Source organism: Peromyscus californicus, unplaced genomic scaffold (genome assembly GCF_007827085.1).
Source record: "Peromyscus californicus insignis strain IS unplaced genomic scaffold, ASM782708v3 Scaffold_12__1_contigs__length_115047231, whole genome shotgun sequence".
Taxonomy (NCBI): Eukaryota; Metazoa; Chordata; class Mammalia; order Rodentia; family Cricetidae; genus Peromyscus; species Peromyscus californicus.
This window is the reverse complement of record NW_026294413.1, coordinates 33,488,127-33,508,800: the sequence shown is the minus strand read 5'-3', so window position 1 is coordinate 33,508,800 and position 20,674 is coordinate 33,488,127.

Here is a 20,674-nt window from a genome sequence, read left to right as displayed (position 1 = left end):
TTGTCAGGAAAATATTGCTATAACTGCAATCGCCTAGTAGGAAAAAAAGAGTGGGAAGGTGTCTGTGGTAATGATACATTTTAATGAAAATAGCTCTTTGTCAAAACCCACTACATTTAGAAGACTTCATAGAAAGTGGTACCCATTGATATCATTCTAGGCTGTTTGCTTAGCCTGTTACCCTACAGTATACTCAGCTTGTTTCAGCTTAATATACTTTAAATTCTCTGTGTAATCGGATTTTTCAATCCCTAATACACAACTTTAATCTTATGCTATGTACTCTCCCATGCTCCTGAACGAGAGTACTTGATGAATGTATCTGCATGTTGTAATCATTTGTTCAAATAACCCAACAGGTGGGAAAGTAATCGTATCAAACAAATAACAATCATAAATATAATTAGCAACCTTTGGAAGTAGATTAGTGATGTTTTCTGTCCTGAGAGCTTCTGTGTCACTTGGGGTCAACACAATTACTTCATCTCTTTAAAATGGCATTAAAGATTTCTGTAAAAATGTTTTTAATTTGTTTCCCATCTTTTGCTTTTTAGTTTTCTATATTGTTCAACAAACATAGGGCAAAGCCTTTCATTTGAGACAGATGGAAGAGTAAGAGAGACAACTGGAGAATTCAAACTTTGGACTTATTGATGGTCAAGGGAATCTAAGAGGAAGTCTGTATTTTCATCCCTGATTAAATTGATAGACACATTCATACATGTACATTCAAAGGTGTTTGGCAGGAGGAAATAGAAATGTCAACATTTTTTAACTGCTACTTATTACCATCAATATATCTAGCAAATTCTACTACTAAAAGACATGAAGACTTTTCCAGTCCCTAAACAAGGGACTTCTTTTTCTTTCTGCTTCATTTTGTAATATATTTTAACTTCCTTGGTTCTTTTTTTAAATAATTTTAGTAAATATCTAATTATTTTTATTCATATATATGCTTCTCTTTGTCTCTCTGTGTGTTTTAGCCACCTGTGTGCAGGTCATTGCAAAGGTCAGAAATATGCACTGGGTTCATTGTTCCTCAAACTACAGCAGGCTGGCAAACCTGTATATTGGGAACTGAGCTCAGGTCCTATGAAAGAGCAGCAAGAACCCTTAAATGCTGTGCAACATCTCCACCCCCATTTCTATAATTTTTAATTGTATTCCTTTCTCTTCATCTTTCTCACTTTTTAAAATATTTTGTCTTCTTGTTTTCTCTCCTTTACCCTCCTTTCTTTGTGTTACTTCATTTGCATTTATTCATTTTAACCTCATATTTATTTTCTATTGTTTCTCTTGTCCATTATATGTAGTGATGTAGTTGCTTTACTTGGTTTTGCTGTTTTTATATATGTGGTTTGTTTCTGTATGTTGTTAATATTGCCATTTGTTTTCTCTTCTTTGAGTAATATTCAGGATTGAAACTTTAAGAAACAAATGATCAGTGGGATGACCCATACATAAAATTATAAAACTACATTCCAACCAATGAACAACTGCCAACATAGAAGCACCTGCAATATAAGAATCAAGGAAAAAATCTCATAATTTCACAGTAATTGAATTTAAAGATATAAAAGTAAAGAACATCTATAAAACCAAGAGATTGAGTTTATAAATGATGAATTTCAACAAATATATAAACAACAGTTTAATGAACTAAGAAATAGAATCTATGATGTGAAAAGAATGGTTATGTATAAGTGTAAAACTTCTCAAAGTAAAAAGAAATTTGAAATTGAAAAGTTTAAAAGTCAAAAATAGAGAACTATTGAAAGATTCTCCAATGGGCCTGATCAAGGGGAAGAAAAAAATGATAGAAATAAAGTAAGAGTTGGTGAATTTTGAAATTTAGATAGTAACAAATGACAAATAGAAAGTTGATGAAGGATGTCCTTCTGTATGCTGTGGATATGTGTTGCTTTTATTCATTGTGGAATAAAGCTGCTTTGGCCTATACTGCCCAAGGATCAAGATGCCAGTAGACCAGTAAATCTTGTGGCAATACACAGATTAATAGAAATGGTCTGTTTTAAGTTGCAAGACCTAGTTAGTAATAAGCCTGAGCAATACGCCAAACAATTTGTAATTAATATTAAGACTCTAAGCGATTATTTATAAGGGACTGTAGGATGGGGGTGGGAGGGACAGAAAAATCCTCTGGCTACCTACAAAAAGTGGCTGAAAAGGTGGATCATCTAGTTAAGAGGGCTTGTAAGTCTTGCAGAGGACCTGAGTTTGGTTCTTAGCATCAAAGCCAGAAACTCACAGTTGCCTTTGACTAACATTCGCATGAAAATATCCCATCCTCCATATAGACATAATCAAAGCTTATATAAAATGAAATTATAAGATGAACATATGAAAGCCAGCAGACATGAAAACGAGACCAAGTATATTTGGCATTATTTAGGTAAACTAAAGAAGTTTAGTCTGAAAGAAACCTTACTCAATGAAACAATTCTATAAAATCAACTGGTTTTGTTAGGTTATAGTTAAACTTTTAGGAGCTAAGAAAAAGAAAAGAATATGGAATGGAGCAACATAGAAAGGCCAAGTGATGTCGAAAGTCAGACTTCTCAGAAAATCAGCAGAGTTCACAGCAGAAACTCCAAATCCAGAGTGATACTTAATGTTTGCAAAGAAAATAAGTGCCAAAACATCAAAGAGATCATTCGTAACAGGAGATAGAACAGGTACCTTCAAAGGTGAGCATTAACTCAGGGAATCTGGGGCTACCAAGCAAGCATTGCAGATGGTACTTTGAGAAATCCTTCACACAGAAGAGGAAGCATGACAAGCACTATGATAGCCTTGGAAATATCTGTAATTAATGTGAAAATTAGAAAATAATCATTTATATTTAAATAAGTAAATCATGAAAACCCTAAAACAAATAAGGAAGAAACAAATATATTCAACACAGCAAAGATAAAAGACACACAATAGATTGAGCCAATACATACCTTTCAGTACAATTCTAAATATAAACAGTTATAATTATCTTATTCAAAGATGTAAAATGGATGCTCAGAGTTTAAAACAAGATCCAAAATTGTGATAACTTCACTAAACTCATCAACAAACTTAGAGAAACACAATATAAAAATTGTATTCCAAGCAAGAGTAATCCAAATGCTGTTGGTGTAATTATTCCCATTTACAATACAGATTTCATGACAAAAATCTGTCACGAAGACAAACAAATAACTGTATACTGATAAAGGGAAAATACATTAGAGACTATAAAATTTATAAATAATAAATATGTACACAAAAGAGTCACAGTATCCAATTTCTAAAACAAACATTATTGTATACAAAGGGAGAGGCACACCCAGCACAATAATAGATGTATCGATACCTAAGTCCCAGCTGTCTGTAGAGTCATATGCCTGTAACCTCAGCACAAGAAAGGCTGGGAGATGAGGATAATGTGTTCAAGGTCATTACAGATTCACATATTGAGATTTTGTCTGAAAAACAGATGCAACAATTATAAAATATCCCACTTTAACTAACAGAAGGATCACTCATATCAAAAATAAATAATTAAATAGATAAATAGGAAAAAGAAAAAAAAATCACCAAAGAAACCTAAGTGTTAAGCTACAACATATGTTTAATACACTAAATATAACAGAATAATCTAACAAAGAAACACCCTTCTTATTTCAATATAGGAATTTAGAATTACTTTCAGAAGTAGATATACTTTTGAATCTCAAGAAGGTTTTAACATATACAAAAATGAAAATAATGTCTTATATCTTTCATATTATAATATAATGAGCCTAGGGGAAAAAAAACAAGAGAAAACAAAAAAATATGAAAACAGGGCACAGAACAATAAAGTTATAAATATTCAGTAAATGAATGAAGAAATTAAGGTGAGATGGAAAAACAACCAACCCAAAGTCCTAGAATTGAAGAAATGAAAAACACACATCCCAGAAGCACAATGGTGCATCAAAAGATATTCTATATTAGAAGTTCACATGCATCAATACCTACATTATGGGCGGAGGGCATTCAAATAAATAACTAAATTATGCATCTAAAAGTCTTTGGAAACAAAAAAAAATCCCAGACTAGTAGATTGAAAGTATAATAAATATCAGAAGGAAAAATAAATAAAATAGGAATGAAGAAACATTCCATGTAATAAAAAATTGGTTCTTTGATAAGAGAAACAATATTTTTCATCACATTAGCAAAGCTTACAAATGAAAATGTAAGACTACCATAGAAAAAAACTAAAGATAAATAAGCACATATCACAACAATTAATATTGAAATCTAGAGGATTATGTGATATTTGAAAAATTCTTAATAAATTGGAAAATATACACTTACTTTTTAATTTTTGAGTTTATAATTTGATTACAATATTTCTCCCATTCCTTTTCTCCCTTCCTTATACCTTTTCCTGCTCTTCTTCAAATTGCTGGCCTCTTTTTTCATTAATTGTATGTGAATTCATATGTATATTTATATATACATATATATTCCTAAATAGAATGTGTTGAGTCCATATGTTACTTGCATGCATGTTTTTAGGGCTGACATTTTGGCACTGGACAACAAATTGGGTGCTCTTCCCTGGTGAAGACCATTTCTCTCATGCCCAGCTTTCCTCAATTACCTGTAGTTCTTTCTGTAGTGCTGAGACCTTGTAGGTTTTCCTTGGTCATTTGGCATGTTCATGAGTATCGTTTTTGTTTAGCTCATATTTGTACAAACCTCTATGCACACATTACCTCCCAAATTGAGCCAGCAGTATGTGGATTTTCTAAACAAGCAGTACAAGTACAACAGTAATAAATAAAAAAAAAAAAGAAAGAAAGAAAGAACAAAAGAAAAACATAGAACTAGATGATTCAATGATAGGCAGAGGGGTCAAGGACACTAGGTGAGCTCTGCCAGCAGAATTGATGAAGTAGGGCTCATGGGTGCTCACAGAGACTGAAGCGGTAATCATTGAGCCTACATGAGTCTTCACCAGGTCCTCTTGCACAAACACACACACACACACACACACACACACACACACACACGGTTGTTAGCTTAGTGTTTTGGGGGGACTCCTGATAGTAGAAATGGATGTGTCTATGACTCTTGCCTGCTCTCAGGACCACTTTTCTCCTACTGGGTTGCCTCATTCAGCCTTAAAGTGAGGGTTTTGTACCTGGTCTTATTGTATCTTGTTGTGACATGTTCATTTGTTGTCCCTGGAATACCTGCTCTTTTGTGGGGGGCAGACAGGTATAGTGGATGTGAGGGGGAGGGGAGATGAACTAGAAGTAGAGAGAGGGGAAACTGTCATCAGTATGTATTATATGAGAGAAGAATAAATAAAAATTAAAATAACAACAAAGACCCCTGTGCTACTCCAAAAAATAAAGTGTCAAAATATTCATCCCAAAGTCATTTAACAATTAATATTAAAATACTGTCCAAATTTAGTAAGAATGTATAAAACAAAATAGAAAATCTGTAGGCCAATGTAATTCATATCCAAAGATGTTGGAGAACCCTGCTGTTAAGGTCCCAATCCCCTGTGTCTCCCTAGCTCTCTGAGCTCAGCACAAAATGGAGGACTCCCTTTCTTAGTGGAACTTCCTCTTCTCTATCTAAGCTGAATTGGAGAGTGTCTCTAAGCTCAGATGCCTGACTTTATTTGGAGGACGACCCTGCACAGAGCTCCCTGCAAACACTGTATGACTCAGCACATAAGACCTGCTCTTTCCTCCTGTGCATATGACAATTAGGTGCTGTGTTATGATCAGTTAGCCATTCCTGTGCATAAGCCCTAAGAACCTTTATACACCTGGAACAAAAAAAGGAGATATCTCTCTAAAGCTGACTTCCAGAAGTTCTTTCCGTCATGTTCATGACCCTCTAAACCCTGCTTGCTATTTCTGCTCCCTTTGTCCTCCAATGACCCCTGAGGAAAAGGAGATCCACACAAAGATATAAAACACACACACACACACACACAGAGGTATGCACACACACACACACATAACGCTTATATTTATAGTTGACATCAACGTGCCTTCGTAACCTTACAGAAACGGTAACAGTCATTTTGTGATAAGTCCAGAGAAAGCGTATATAATTAGAATAATGTACAATAGAAAGGCAAAATATAAATCCTTAATAATATAAATTTGAATGTTGTATTAAATAAACTTGTAAGTACTTGCCCACTCACATTAATGCACGTTGTATAATGCTTTGCATATTACATTTGTATTTTTTCTTTTTTGTAAAGGTCACTATAAATCCGCATATTCTTTCCTGGTCTTATTGCCTACTACTTTCTTATTAATATAACTGAATATCAAGGGATATCATGAAAGGTGGTCAGGGAACCTGAAGATATAGCGGACATTATTCTAAGAATTAGTTTAGTGAGGATTACACAATCTGTGGAAAAAATGTTCTTGAAGCTATAGGGACACATCCCAGTTCCCTCTACAGGCTACCAAATCACATACACAGTGACAATTTTATTAGCAATGGTCAAACATTACTATACCATAAATAAAATCTTGATCACCAAAACATGACCCATGATTAAAATGTCATGTTATACCTATACTTCATTTTAATGTACTTATAAGTTATCTAGCTAAAATGGGTATTATGATTACTCTTTCTAAATTATTATTCCTAAATGTTGACAGTCAAAAATTTTGTAATAACAGTATTGTTTTCTATTGCTTCATAAGCATAAAATACATAGGAATTATACAATCAAATAATATAAATACATTAAATAATTTAATTAATAGAGTAGATCACATAAAAGTTTTGAACAAATTCTCAATTTATTAATTTAATTTTAGATTATCTTTTCCTAATGATTATGAAACATTACATGTGTTTTTCACTTTTAAGAACATATTCTTTGTGTATTGTTTATATTTTAAGTTTTAAACTTCACCTTAATAATACTTAATACTGAAAAGGCAACAGAGTAATTCTGTCTTTGCTGTTTTTAAAATCTGAGACAAAAGAAAAATACAGGGTTGTCTAAATATTTTTAATCAAAACAAAATGGCCCAAATATGCTTAAATAAAAAGAATACAAAAATTAGCTACATGAATTATAGGTGTAGGAATTCAGATAGAGTGGTCTGGGGCAACCTTGAATAATAATCACAATCTCTCAAGTTAGAGCACCATGCATACTAATTCCAAGAAAATTGAATTTGAGATGCTTTTCCATGAACTCTCCCAGACATTTTTAATATTTATATATACATATACATATATACATGTGTAAATGTTAAGGATTAATGTCAATAACTTATTCTCAACATAATGACACCTCAGTGTTTTCCTACTTTGTTTAATCTCCATAAAAAATTGTCAAATTTTTAAAAATTTTAAGAAACAAGCACTTTTAGAGCCACAAGCTTTATGTTCAGTTAGCGGGAGCATAACATGCTTGCTGTTGGCACATGGTCTGAGAACATTCTCACTTGAAGGACTGTGTAATTGCTCTTTTCCTAAACAAACACAAGATTCTTTCTTTGCTCAAATGTCAGCTGTTTAGTGAAGTTCTCCCTCTCTGCTGTAGGAGAATAATTTGTTTTTAAAAGTGGATGTTCTTATTTTCCTGGTGGTGATTTTTCCCCACATAGCTCTCTAGTTTCTGACACACAATATCCTTGATGTTTTTCTTGTTTCTTACTTGCCTTATTCTACAAAGACAAAAGCTCTACAAAAAGAATATTCACCATTAATGTCATATTCCCAGATCACAGAGTTCAGCATGACACACAGTAGGCATTCAAAACGTATGTATTGAATGAACTTTGCAATGACTAAATAAGGCTTTTCTTTTTCTGACAGCACTTAAATTACATTATAGCATAAAACTTTATGTCTAAATATGGACTACTGAGAATCTGTCCCAGTAGCAGCTTCGTTGATAACCAGTAGCATTAAATTATCAAATGCTTTCTTCTTGAGTTTACAGCTTTGTGATTGCACAAAACTGCCTAGATTTTTTTTCAATGTTGTTACTACTGTGTGCATGAATAAGGTTGTAGAAATTAGAAGGAGGCAAGATGTAACTATTGTTTTGCCAAAAGAAATGAATGCAAATAAAATGCAGTACCCTCAGTGATTTACAAATATATTGTCACTGCAATGTGAAGATAAATGCCCACATTGCATAATGACTTGTTATACAGCATTTTAGAAACAGCATCAAACAAAGAGAAGCTGATCTCTTTAATGTCAGGCTGCATCACATTATGCAGTACAAACCCTAGGAAACTCGACACAGCATACCATGGCTTGTCTGGTTTATATAAATTTCAGAGGTATTTGATTTCTCAGGAATATAAGTTATTACACTGAGTTTCTCACAGAGGAAATGGAGCTGTATTAGTCTTCTAATGCTAACTAACTGGATTTACCAGTTTCCCTGCGGCACTCATAGTATGCAAGTCACTATTTCTCTTTGACCCCAGACAGTTTCTTAGATAGTTATTGGAAAAAACAGAACATAATGATCAGTGAACTGCTCTATTCTGAAAAAGACAGAGACCTTTCCATTTGACAAGAGCCACTGAATGGGAAAATGCCTTTAAGAAATATCAGTTAGTACATATTGGATAGTCAACATTCTAGAAGTTTTTTTTTTTTTCTCATTTTAACAAGGTATATATGCCTTATCAAGAACAAAAGTACTTATAGAAAATAAAACTTATCCCACTCAATCAAAATAACTTTTAATAGGTGTGTAAATATCTTCCTATTAATAAGGGTGCATTTAAGACTAAGTAGTCATAATGTACATAGCTTTGCAATTGGCTTTTACCATTTTACAAGGTACTGTATTGTGTAAACATGTTCTTAATTTCAGGCTTGATGGTCTATATCCTCAGCACTTCAGAGCAAGAGGGTCTGAGATCAAGATTATCCAAGGCCACATATTGAGTTTGAGGAAAGCTTGGGCTATATGAGAGCCTAAGGGAATAAATCAACAAATCAATCAACCAATCAATCAATCAATGGTCATGAAGACATAAATACAAAAAATTACTAACAAGCCTGTGCTTTCCACTTGCTCCCTTACTCTTTTCTGTGAGTCACTACTAAAACGGCTGTCTTGATATCATGGGATATCTTCCTTTCTTAAGTCTTTTGCAGTATCTCCTAAAAAAAATGATACAACCAAGATCCATAAAAGTGTCTGCCTGAGCCTTTCTATATTGAGAATGTGGCACTCTATCAAGAAATGTGTACATTGTATTGATTGTGCTCCTAAGAAATTATAACCTCAAATCTCAGCTGGAGCAAAATAGTGGCAGAAGCAATCACTTCTGCCTGATGAGGTAATGACATCATTTCAAAAAAAGCATGTTTACCAGCATCTGCATATATTCAAGAAAAGAATAAGAAAATCTGAAAAGTTGTTACATGTTATGTGCATGTATGAATATATCAGCAGCTATGACAGATAATTCTTCAGCCCACGAGCATCCATAATAGAAACTTCAGAATCTGAGTCCATCCTGAAAGTAGGCCTCCACTCCTGCTGGTGTCCACATTTGCAATATTACTGAAGAATTTAGAGTAATACAAATGAGTGCTCAGGTTGCCTTGCTTGGTTGTATGAAAACTATTTATTTGAGAATGTTCATGGTTTCCTAATCAAATTCAGAGTTTTCTTGAAAATGACCCAGAAGGAATTGGATCTTGATAAATTATATAGAATACCAGGTATGAAACCAGTCATATGGAGGTCTCATCATATTGTACTGCACTTGTTTGTTCCTGGTTGGCCCCACTAAGGCAGGACTTCTGAGTTCTCCTGTACAGCTTGGTTCTCCCTTACAACTGTAGCCAGCTACCCACCATGACAAACTAACCTATTCTTTACAAGTTACCATTCATGTTTCAGTACCATTTTTCTAATCATTGCATTGACCATATATTCCTCAGAATCTCACCCTAAATCTCAACTCTTGACATAACTCAGAGTAGTCTTAAAGCTGATCAATGAGTTTGGACAAACCAAAAGAAAATGCAGTGGTGTATCTTTTAAAAATAGCAAAAAAAAAAAAAAAAAAAAAAGACAACCACAAATACCCCACATGAAAAAGAATATGCCTCTTATAATTTCTTAGGTCAATGAGATTTTTATCTGCATATATTTTAGATTGTCTGCATTTTATTTTCAGCATACTGAAATCCCTTGATCACATCACCTATTACTAGAAACCTAGGCCCTTTAGTCTCCTATATCTTTAAGATGAGAAAAAAAAAAACAACCAGAAACTAACTGAAACTTCATTCCTCTTTTGCATAATTCTATAGACCACACTTCAATATCATCAGAAAAAAATAAGCTTCCAGAAAACAGGCAATTTTGCCCAGAGGGTATTATTTTCACATATTAATATACATGGCACTTGATATTGTTTCAAAATCTTATTTTCATTGAAGGATTCTAATTTCTCAATTATTTCAAAAGGACCGTTTAATTTTTGTGCTCTCACTGTTCCCAAAAGATCATTTTAATCTTCCAAAACCTAGTAAATCTCACCTCTAACTGGAGCAACTTTGAAATTACATTTCTCCATATTCTACCCTTTATTATCTGATTTGAGGCCAATTGTCAGAGGACCATTAGGACCCAGTGCTTCATTACAGGCTTCGAGAATTGGTCTTGTCAGTAGACTATGACATGAATTGTATTTGCCATAGAACATAGGCAAACTAAAGAAAATTTATGATGATTTCTCACATAGCTTAGGCTTTAATAACTTTACGTTATTCTATATGCCTGAAAATGAGTAGTTTAAGGAAAATACTTATTTCTAATATCTTTTGAGAAAATACATCAGAAGTAACTCTTTGCTCTAATCCTCCCCTTTAGGACTGAATGAAGCCAATTGGATATTTCATTGAAAATGATGTTCTATAAATATTTGCCATTGTGTACCATGATAATAGCTGGTAAATAGTAACAAAACCATTTCTTTTCATCTCTTGTTCACTTTTTGCTTCTTGAATATTTCAGTGGAACATAAGCTCTCCTGTGCTTATGGCCCCAGGGAAAAATATGTTAGCCTAAAGCAGTCTCTTCTAACTTGTGAATTTTCATGACTAGTCCTTGAGGAAAGCACGAAAGACTCAGAACATAAAGTAGTAATCTTTTGGCCTAAGCCAAGAATAAACAGAATGTATGCAATGACCCTTTATACTAGGTCAATGAATGTTTAAATCAAAGATAAGAGGAGGTTTTGTGCACAGGGGGACAATATGATCGGGGCACACAGGGACATTTTGTGTGAATGAAGTGTTGGTTTTCCTGTACTCACAACTACAGGAGAGAGAAAAAGCATCCAGCAAGTTTGGTGCCATCTAATGCCAATAAAACACACATTTTTCCTCAGATAGAACTAGTTGATGAGGGAGATGAAAGCTGAAAACTTAAGGAAACAAAAATCAATGGCTCCATGAAGAATCGTAGTAGACAGTCTTAGATAATTTGATGTAGTTTCCACAGAAAGGGGAGAAGAATGATTTCCTCCAGGGGTACTGTGAGAATGGAAATGAAGAATGATTCTGTGGCAACACATATGCACTGACATCTAAGGGCAGGATGATGAATGTGTCCCTGAATACCATCATGGATGGATGATGATGAGAACCAGATGGCATCCCTTCAGCAGCAAGTAACAAACAGCCCAACTGACAATGACTTAAACAGTGAGGACATTCTATACCCTAGCTAAGGAGAACACAGGAAGGTCTATTAATCCAGAGCAAAATGATGTCATTGAGGCCCTGGGATATTGCACATTCTTCTCAGTTAAGTTCAGCTGTTTGGCTTTAGTTATGTCTTTTCCACAAGGATAATTGGATACTTCTAAAGATGTTGGCAACAAGCACACTGCATTGCCTCCAAAAACACAGAGTATTTTATCCTTGAAAATATCCTATGATGGAGAAAATGAACGTGCTTATGATACCTAATGCAGAATTCTGGATTGTCAGAGGATTTACTTTTACTTCCAGGAAATACATGGTGCATAATAGATTTCCTGTTAAGCATTTGTATATATTTTACCCGATAATCAAGTGTGACTATACAGAGAGACTTGAGAATGACTTAGGAAAACAAAGCTTATTGTACTCATATTTGTCAGCAACACATGATGAAAGATGTCATGAAGGCCATGGGGGGAGGACTGTAGGGTTGTTAGGGATCAATGACAGTGTGGAGTGCCAGAATGATTAGACCATAGAGGGTGATAAGTCAAGGAAAGGGTGGGTTAACTTAGGGGTGATTGAATTTACCAATTTCAGCAACATTGTGAGCTATGTGGATAGACTAGCAGCAAGTGCCATGCCTTGGGGAAGATCATAAAAGATAAAGTAAAGAAATCAATTAAAAGAGGCATGGCTTTGAAAAGGATTAGGCTCTACATACATACCATGCTCTTTGCCAGGTGTGTATATTGTCAAAATTCTGTTACTCTAGTGTTTTCCTGTTTTGGGCTTTAACTCTGAGACTTAATGTCATCTACTTGAAGACACAAGAAGTCCTGAAGAGTGTTTCAGTAACTTCTGGTTATGTTTTACTACAGATCAAATTTTAAAAACATGCAAATGTTTAAATTACTGAATAAGTAGAATTAGACATAAATCTTGGTATTCTAAGTCATAAAACTCCCCTCAAAAGAATTTCTCAAAATACAGGATATAACTGTCAGTTGTGAATAAACACATTTCTTTCAATGTGTAAATGTATAAAACTATGTCTAATCAGAATATTTTTAAGTCATTTTCAAACAGCACTGTAAGTAAATTCTTTCAGGTAATAAACTATGCACAATATTAGTAGTGAATATTCTATATATTAACAAAAATATATGTCAGAAACCAGTTGGCAGTAATCATTTTAGGCATACAGGCAGGTTCTCTTTAAATGTGAGAGATACACCAATACGTTCCCCCATTACTGTGAGAGAGCACACATAAGATTAAGCAATGCCACTTAATAACCATACTATTAAAAGTCATTAAAAGCAGTGACATCCAGTAAACATGCCATTATAAGGACAAATCCATACTTCACAGGTAGTTTCACAGATCTACAGATCTGTATTTTGAGAATTGTGTAATGCTACAAACTGGTATGATTTTAAAAGCATACTACTTGTGAAGGTGTTTATAGCAATATAGTCTGAAAGACAACAGGAAAAAGTATTTTAGTCACCTTAGAGGAAATATTTTTTCTTCAAGTTTGAATATCCACACATGTACATGTATAATTCAAATTTACTTATTTGTTTTATGTATTGTTTTGAGATAGGGTTTCTCTGTATAGCTTTGGAGTCTGTCCTGGAACTCGCTCTGTAGCCCAGGCTGGCTTCAAACTAACAGAGATCTGCCTGCCTCTGCCTCCCCAGTGCTTGGATTAAAGGCATGCGCCATCACTGCCCTTATGTATTTTTTAAATGTTCTTTTTTCTCATTTCTGATACAATATTAATAGCATAACTGCTTCCTTACACTGTTATGGAATATATTAATCAAATTAAATTTAAGTTGGTGAAAGTATGTTTCTTCTGTTATTATGATTAAAATACATATGAAAATTCGTCAAACTATATGTATATACTTGCTATTTGCATTAATGTGAATTATATAGTTAGATTATTTTATTTTGGAACTCCATGCCCTTTAAAATACTTAATCCCTATTTACATTTACTCTTAAAACTTTAGAAACCAAATTTCTTTTTTAGGTTTATATAAATTTGTCACTTTAGATACTTCATCTAAGAATAATCAAGTAATAGTTATACTTTTGAGAATGGTTTATTTCACTTAATATCATTTCATTAATAACATAGCATGAAATATAAAATAACATTTAATATATTAGTTGTTATGTGTGTGCATTCTGTGTGTGTGTGTGTGTGTGTGTGTGTGTGTGTGTGTGTATGTGTGTCCATATGTCCATGTGTGTATGTGTGGTGATATATGTGTACTCCAATAAAGCTTACCTGGGGATCAGAGGACAGAACTAGGCACTAAATTAGACACAAAGGTCAAGCAGTAGTGGCACACACCTTTAATCTTATCAGAGCTCTGTCTGTATCTCTATGAGTTCAAGGCCACACTGGGCTACATGAGAGAAACAGAACCAGGCAATAGTAATACATGCCTTTAACTGCAGGCTTTTTTTTTTTTTTTAATAAGATCTTCTAAGACTCGTGTTACAAGTATGTGTGTATGTGTGAGTTCCAATGCCTACAAAGCTATTGATCACTTCTTCAAATCACTGATTCCATTACTTGGTACTAATGTTCTACATTAAATAGTTTTGTTATTGCTGTGAACTTGGGTTTTTGCTAGCAATTGGAGGCTGTGGAATGCACAAGAGTATAGTCCTCTGCTGCAATTCCTTCTCTTTTCATGTGATCACAAAATAGGATGTAGATGAATTGCTAAACAGTCTTATTAATTAAAAAAAAACATGGAGCCAGATATAGGAGTAAAAACCTGAGAGATAAGGGAAATAGGGAAAGCCACAGCTAAACTCACCTCACCAACTCCGTAGCTTCCAAAGGTGAGCTGCTTCCTGTCTACCCACACCTATATGCCTTTCTGTTTGTTCTCTCATTTGCTCTCTCAGCCCAGCTACATCACTTCCTCTTCCTGCCCAGCTCTGTCGCTTCCTGTCTGTCTATACAGACCTACAGACCTCTATGGTTAACTAGTGTTGAAATTTAAGGTGTGTGCCACCACACCTGGCTCTTTTCCTAGTGTGGCCTTGAACTCACAGAGATCCAGACAGATCCCTACCTGCCAAGTTATAGGATTAAAGGTGTGTGCTACCATTGCCTGACTTCTATATAGTGGCTGGCTTTTTCCTCTGATCTCCAGGCAAGTTTTATTGAGAGATACAGTATATTGGGGGACCCAATACATCACCACAATAGAAACCACAAATGGGACAGGAACTAGGCTCGGGCTGTGAGTCTCAAGACCATCCCTCCAGATATATTCTTCCCCTATCTGTTGCTAAAGTTTTCCTGACTGGCCCATAGTCAGGACAAATCTCTCTCACCTGCCAGTCCCACAGCCACTCAGACCCGACCAAGTAAACACAGAGACTTATATTGGTTACAAACTGTATGGCCATGGCAGGCTTCTTGTTAACTGTTCTTACAGCTTAAATTAATCCATTTCTATAAATCTATATCTTGCCACATGGCTCGTGGCTTACCAGCATCTTCACGTGCTGTTTGTCATCATGGCGGCTCGCAGTGTCTCTCTCCCTCAGCCTTCCACTTCCCAGTTTTTTCTCCTCCTTGTCCCGCCTATACTTCCTGCCTGGCCACTGACCAATCAGTGATTTATTTATTGATCAATCAGCAACATATTTGACATACAGACCATCCCACAGCACCTATCTAGGCCTGAAAATCCCAAAGTTACACAAATTCATAAAACAGTGCCACCCATAAGGAACAAAGTATTTAATGTATGAGCTCATAGGTGACATTTTCCATCCAGATCTCCAACAATGGTGAACAATGGATTAATATTTATTATATATGTATGAAAATAAAAAAAACTTCATAAACAGTTTATTTGAAAAGTGCATAAAAGAAATAAACAGAAACATCACAAAATGACAAAGTATCCAAGAAATATATGAAAAGGATGTGTAATTTCATGAATCATTAGAAAAATGCAAAACAAAGCAAACTCAAATATTATCTTACACCATTAAGACAGCTATCATTAAAAGATGAGAAGTAACAAACACTGGCAATGATACAGAGAAAAATCAAATAGAAAAAAATTACACACTTTTGTTTGGAGTGTAAAGTATTGTAGCCATTATAGGAAACAGTGTAGCTGGTTTTTTTTCAAACAAACAAAAAGGCTAAGATCAGAATTGCTATATAATTCAGCTACTGTGTATATATCTGAAAAAAAATGAAACATTTCTATAAAAATAAATATTACACTGATAGCTGCTATTTACAAAAGCCAAAATATGAAATTAACTGATATATTCCTCACTTGATGAATGGAAGTGAAATGTGTTATATTTGCCTAATAGAATATTAGTTCCCATAAAGACAATGAAATCCTAACATTTCTGGAAAAAAAAGGATTGACTGAATGTGCATTATAGTGAGTGAAACATGTCAGATTAGGAAAGAGAATCACAACATATGATGATACATTTATGTAAAAATGTAAGTCAACCTTTTCATTAAGATGACCAACTAACTTACAAGAAGTATCTTGCAGATATTGCAGGATATTTGAGCAAACTGTGTAAACATGTGTCCTTGTTTTTCCTTGCTTGCCTAAGGCACCTGATTGTTTTCATAAAGAGTGAATAGCCAATAGCTAGGCAGGAGAGGATGTGTGGGACTTCTGGGCAGAGAGAGGAACTCTGGATGAATCTAAGCACGTGTAAGAGATGCCAGCAAGACAATAAGGGAGTCAGACATAGAGAATAAAGGCGACATAAAAAGTCATGTGGCAGACATAGATGATTAGAAATAGGTAAATTTAAGTTATAAGAGCTAGTTAAGAACAAGCCTAAGCTAAAGGCCAAGATTTCATTATTAAAAATAAGTCTCCTCGTCATTATTTGCAGGCAGGTAGTCGAAGGAAAAGTCACAAGATAAAGCTTATCACATAGACAGGAAATGTTTGTTTGAGGTTCTGTTTCATGTGATACAGTCCTTCAAGGCAGAGAAGCCTTGATGATATGAATAAAATTCAGCTGTGTTTGAAGAAACTTAAGTCTTGGTGAATCAGGAAACTGAAAAAACAAAAAAAAAGAAAGAAAGAAAAAAAAAAGAATATCGGCTCTTGGCTTGCTTTCATCTTTTTGTTTTCATATTCACTCTAGGATCCTAAACCGTGGGAGGGCTGAACCATTCAGAAATAATCTTTGAAAATATACTCAGACAGGATCAGACATGTATATTCGTGCTGATTCCAAAGAAAATTGAATTGACAATGGAGATTATCATAACACAATCACTTGTTTAGAGGAAGTAATTCTATACATTGCTTTTCTAAGCATCATATCTACTGGATGTACTGCTTTTAACTTGTCATTCTTTAGGAAATTTTTTATGCAATATCCATTTCTATTCTTCCTACTCATGCATTGTGTGTTATTTAAAAATCTTATCTTTAGTTTTGATTTTTTTAACATTAATATCATTTTTACTATGTGTATCTTGTAAGCCTTTCATTTCACTTTTATTCCATGACTGAGTATACTAAGAAGACATAGTCTTCCAAATTTGTGTGAAAAAGGAACCATCAGTAAGTTTGTTCTTTGCACTCTTAAATTTCATTCAATTGAAACTTTAAATTATAAGAATAGTAGAATTGGGGAGGAGGTACCTCTATAAATCAAAGACTTCCCATACAGTCATTAGAATCTACATTTCAAACCAAAGTAAAGTTGGGTGTGGTAGCACATGTTTATTATTTATTTATTCACCAGAGCATTTATGATGAAGAAGTAAGACAAGGATACCTGGAAATTTGTAGGCCAACTATCACAGTATATGCATTAGGGAATAGCAAAGAGATCTTGTCTTAAAGAAGGAGGAAAGAGAAGACTGACACCTGAGGTTGACCTGTGACCTACAAACACGTGTTATAGCATGCATATGCCTGCATTTACACACATATGAACTGACACATTTACTCCATATGCACATACTCATATTCTATAAACACTCATATTATATACATTACACACACACACACATATATATATAAACACATCATATATGTGCATAAACATATTTTATAAAAGTAAATGAATGTAGTTAGAAATTATACTGGTCTAGTACAGTGGTGGCTGCAGCCTCTTTTCTGAGATCTATAACCTCAATATCTCTGGGAATTTGGCTAGGCTTCTAGTACTAGGAATGATTCTCCTCCTGTTGAGTGTTCTTTAAGCCTAATTAACCAGCTGTGGTTGCCACCAACATACAAATGCCACAATTGCTCCTTTAGGGACAATTATTACACTGGTCATTATTGTGATTCATAGACTTCACTGCTGGATAGGACTCCTGATTGCTTCTCTCCCTTTGCATCTTATGTAGTTCTTTTTAGTGTGATGTAAGGAAAACTACAAGTTTTTAGTGTAGAATGAGATATTTGATATGCTAGGTTTTTGCTGTTTTTTCCCACTATGTTCTTGTATATTTGTATATTCTAGATATTAATTGTCTGCCAGATATATGACTGGCAAAGATTTTCTCATACTTCATGGATTTTTCTTCATTTAAGTTTTCCTAGCTATACAGAAGCTTTTTTTAAGTTTTATGAAGTTACATTTATCAATTATTGGATTTAATTCCTTGACTAATGGAGATACATTCAGAAATTACTTTCCTACACCTGTGTCTTTTATGGCACTTGCCATGTATTATTCTTTTTTTAAAACAATGAATAAATGTTTATTAAATGATTGAATGCATGAATGAAAAAATTTACACAATCAATATTTGACACTGCCAAAGCAAAAATAAAACATTTTTAAAGTAGAAAAGAAAACCTCCTGTATTCTGAAGGCCCATTAGCCATATACTACATTAGAGAGGCAATGATGAAATGATACAGACTCTAACTCAATATAAAATTACTATCAGTTTTAACATTTTGGGTTACAAATTGAAGTCTTTGACCAACATGGAGTTAACTGTTGTGCAGGGTGATAGATGCAGCTATTATTTCACTCTTCAGCATGTGAGATTTTTTTTCAGCACTATTTGTTGAAGTTTCTGACTTTTCTACAATGTTTGCTTTTGGCCTTTTTGTTAAATATCAGATGGCTTTACTCATAGTTGGGTCTACTATTTTGCTTCATTGGTCTACATTTCTGTTTCTGCGACATTAATATTTTTCTTTATCATATATCTTGAAGTACAGAATGACAATATCTCTAGCATTGTTCATTTTGCTCAGGATGGTTTCAAATATCTGGGGTCATTTTTTTGCTCCATAGGAATATTAGGAATTTTTTTCTGTTTTTGTCAATAATATGATGTGTACTACAGATAAGTGTAGTCTCTTCTCACCACAGCAGTTTCTGCTCACATAAAATGTAGACAATTATCTCACATTACAACTGGACACAACCGAGAGAGCAGTGGACAATGGGATCTCCAGCCTCTCTCAATGAATACATTCACATGGCAACTTTTCACCTAAGATTCAGATACCAGCATAGAAGAGTGGAGAGGAAATTGTAAGGCTAGAAGACCAATATATCTACTCTTAAACTGTGTCTTCTAGAAATGACTGCCTTAAGGGACTTGAATGAAGGGGAGAAATATCACATGATGCCACCCCTAGACAAAGAACTATAAGCAACTATAAGAACTGAGACAACCTATTCCAGGGATATGTACCCTACTTGGTTATCCAATACATAGTGTTACCCTAAAGTCATATAAACACAAATAAAAAAATCAAACTCAGGAAGTTGTATTGATATATTTGTACATATATGTATACTCAAAGAAATATTCATAAATAAATATGTGTATTCAATTAAAAAGGTCACCAGTTGGGGAGGGAGTTAGAGGAAGAGGCAGGAGAAAAATGATATGGGAAGGTTTGGAGGGAGAAATGGTAGGGAGCAAGTGTCATAATTATTTTAACTAAAGTCTATACTAAAATTAAAAATAAAACTTAAAAAATATTTATAAAAATAAGCAAGAATTAAAGAAAAATCATTAACAGACTCTTCTTAAAATTCCATACTGATATTTTTCCTCTCAATTACATTTTATATTGATAAAGCATGAAATTAATTTTTATTAGAAACCCTGAAAATGTATAAATTAGTTAAGTAAATAATACTTTTTTGTTTACTTGGAATATGCATTTTATTTCTGTGGGAATTTTCTAGATTCTAGATTCTAATATATTTTTGAGGAATTTGAGAGGAAAGAATTTTTGTTGTGGTTCAATAAAGCTTATTTAAGCCTGATGATGTACTTTGAAATAGTCTATTCCATGAATCAGAAATCAATACTCAGTTCACTGTTGAGCTTTCAGAACAATAAAGAACTCGATAGGCCAAATTTATTAATATTTCATATGTGAGTGATTAGCTATAAGAATACATTCCAAAAATATATGTGGTATATTTTTAAAGAATTATATTTCCCTCTAATTAATGGATTGTGTGGTTGCCAAGGTCAGGGAATTTTTATAAAATAGATGCTTATTGGTATATTCCTTTGAAAAATGTTTTATAACATCAGTAGCAGATTTTAACCAGATTCCTTTAAATTCCAAATGAAATGATGAGAGAATATATAGGATTTAAACCAATCCAGAAAAAAAAATAGCAGTTCCTCTTTAATACGATTCTAATTTTTAGTTATTTCTTGAGTTTTAGAATTCCTTAGCTTTCTTTGCTGCTGAGTCAATCTAATATAAATCAAAGACATTTTATTGAGAAATAATGGATATGGCATTTTTGTGCAGGCACATTTGTTTCCATGGAAACATATAGCAAATACCATTTGTGCCATTTCTTTTAACAGAATGTGTTATGAATTATTTTAAAGTTACTTTGTGTGACTTAGATATTATATTACTAATAGAAATATA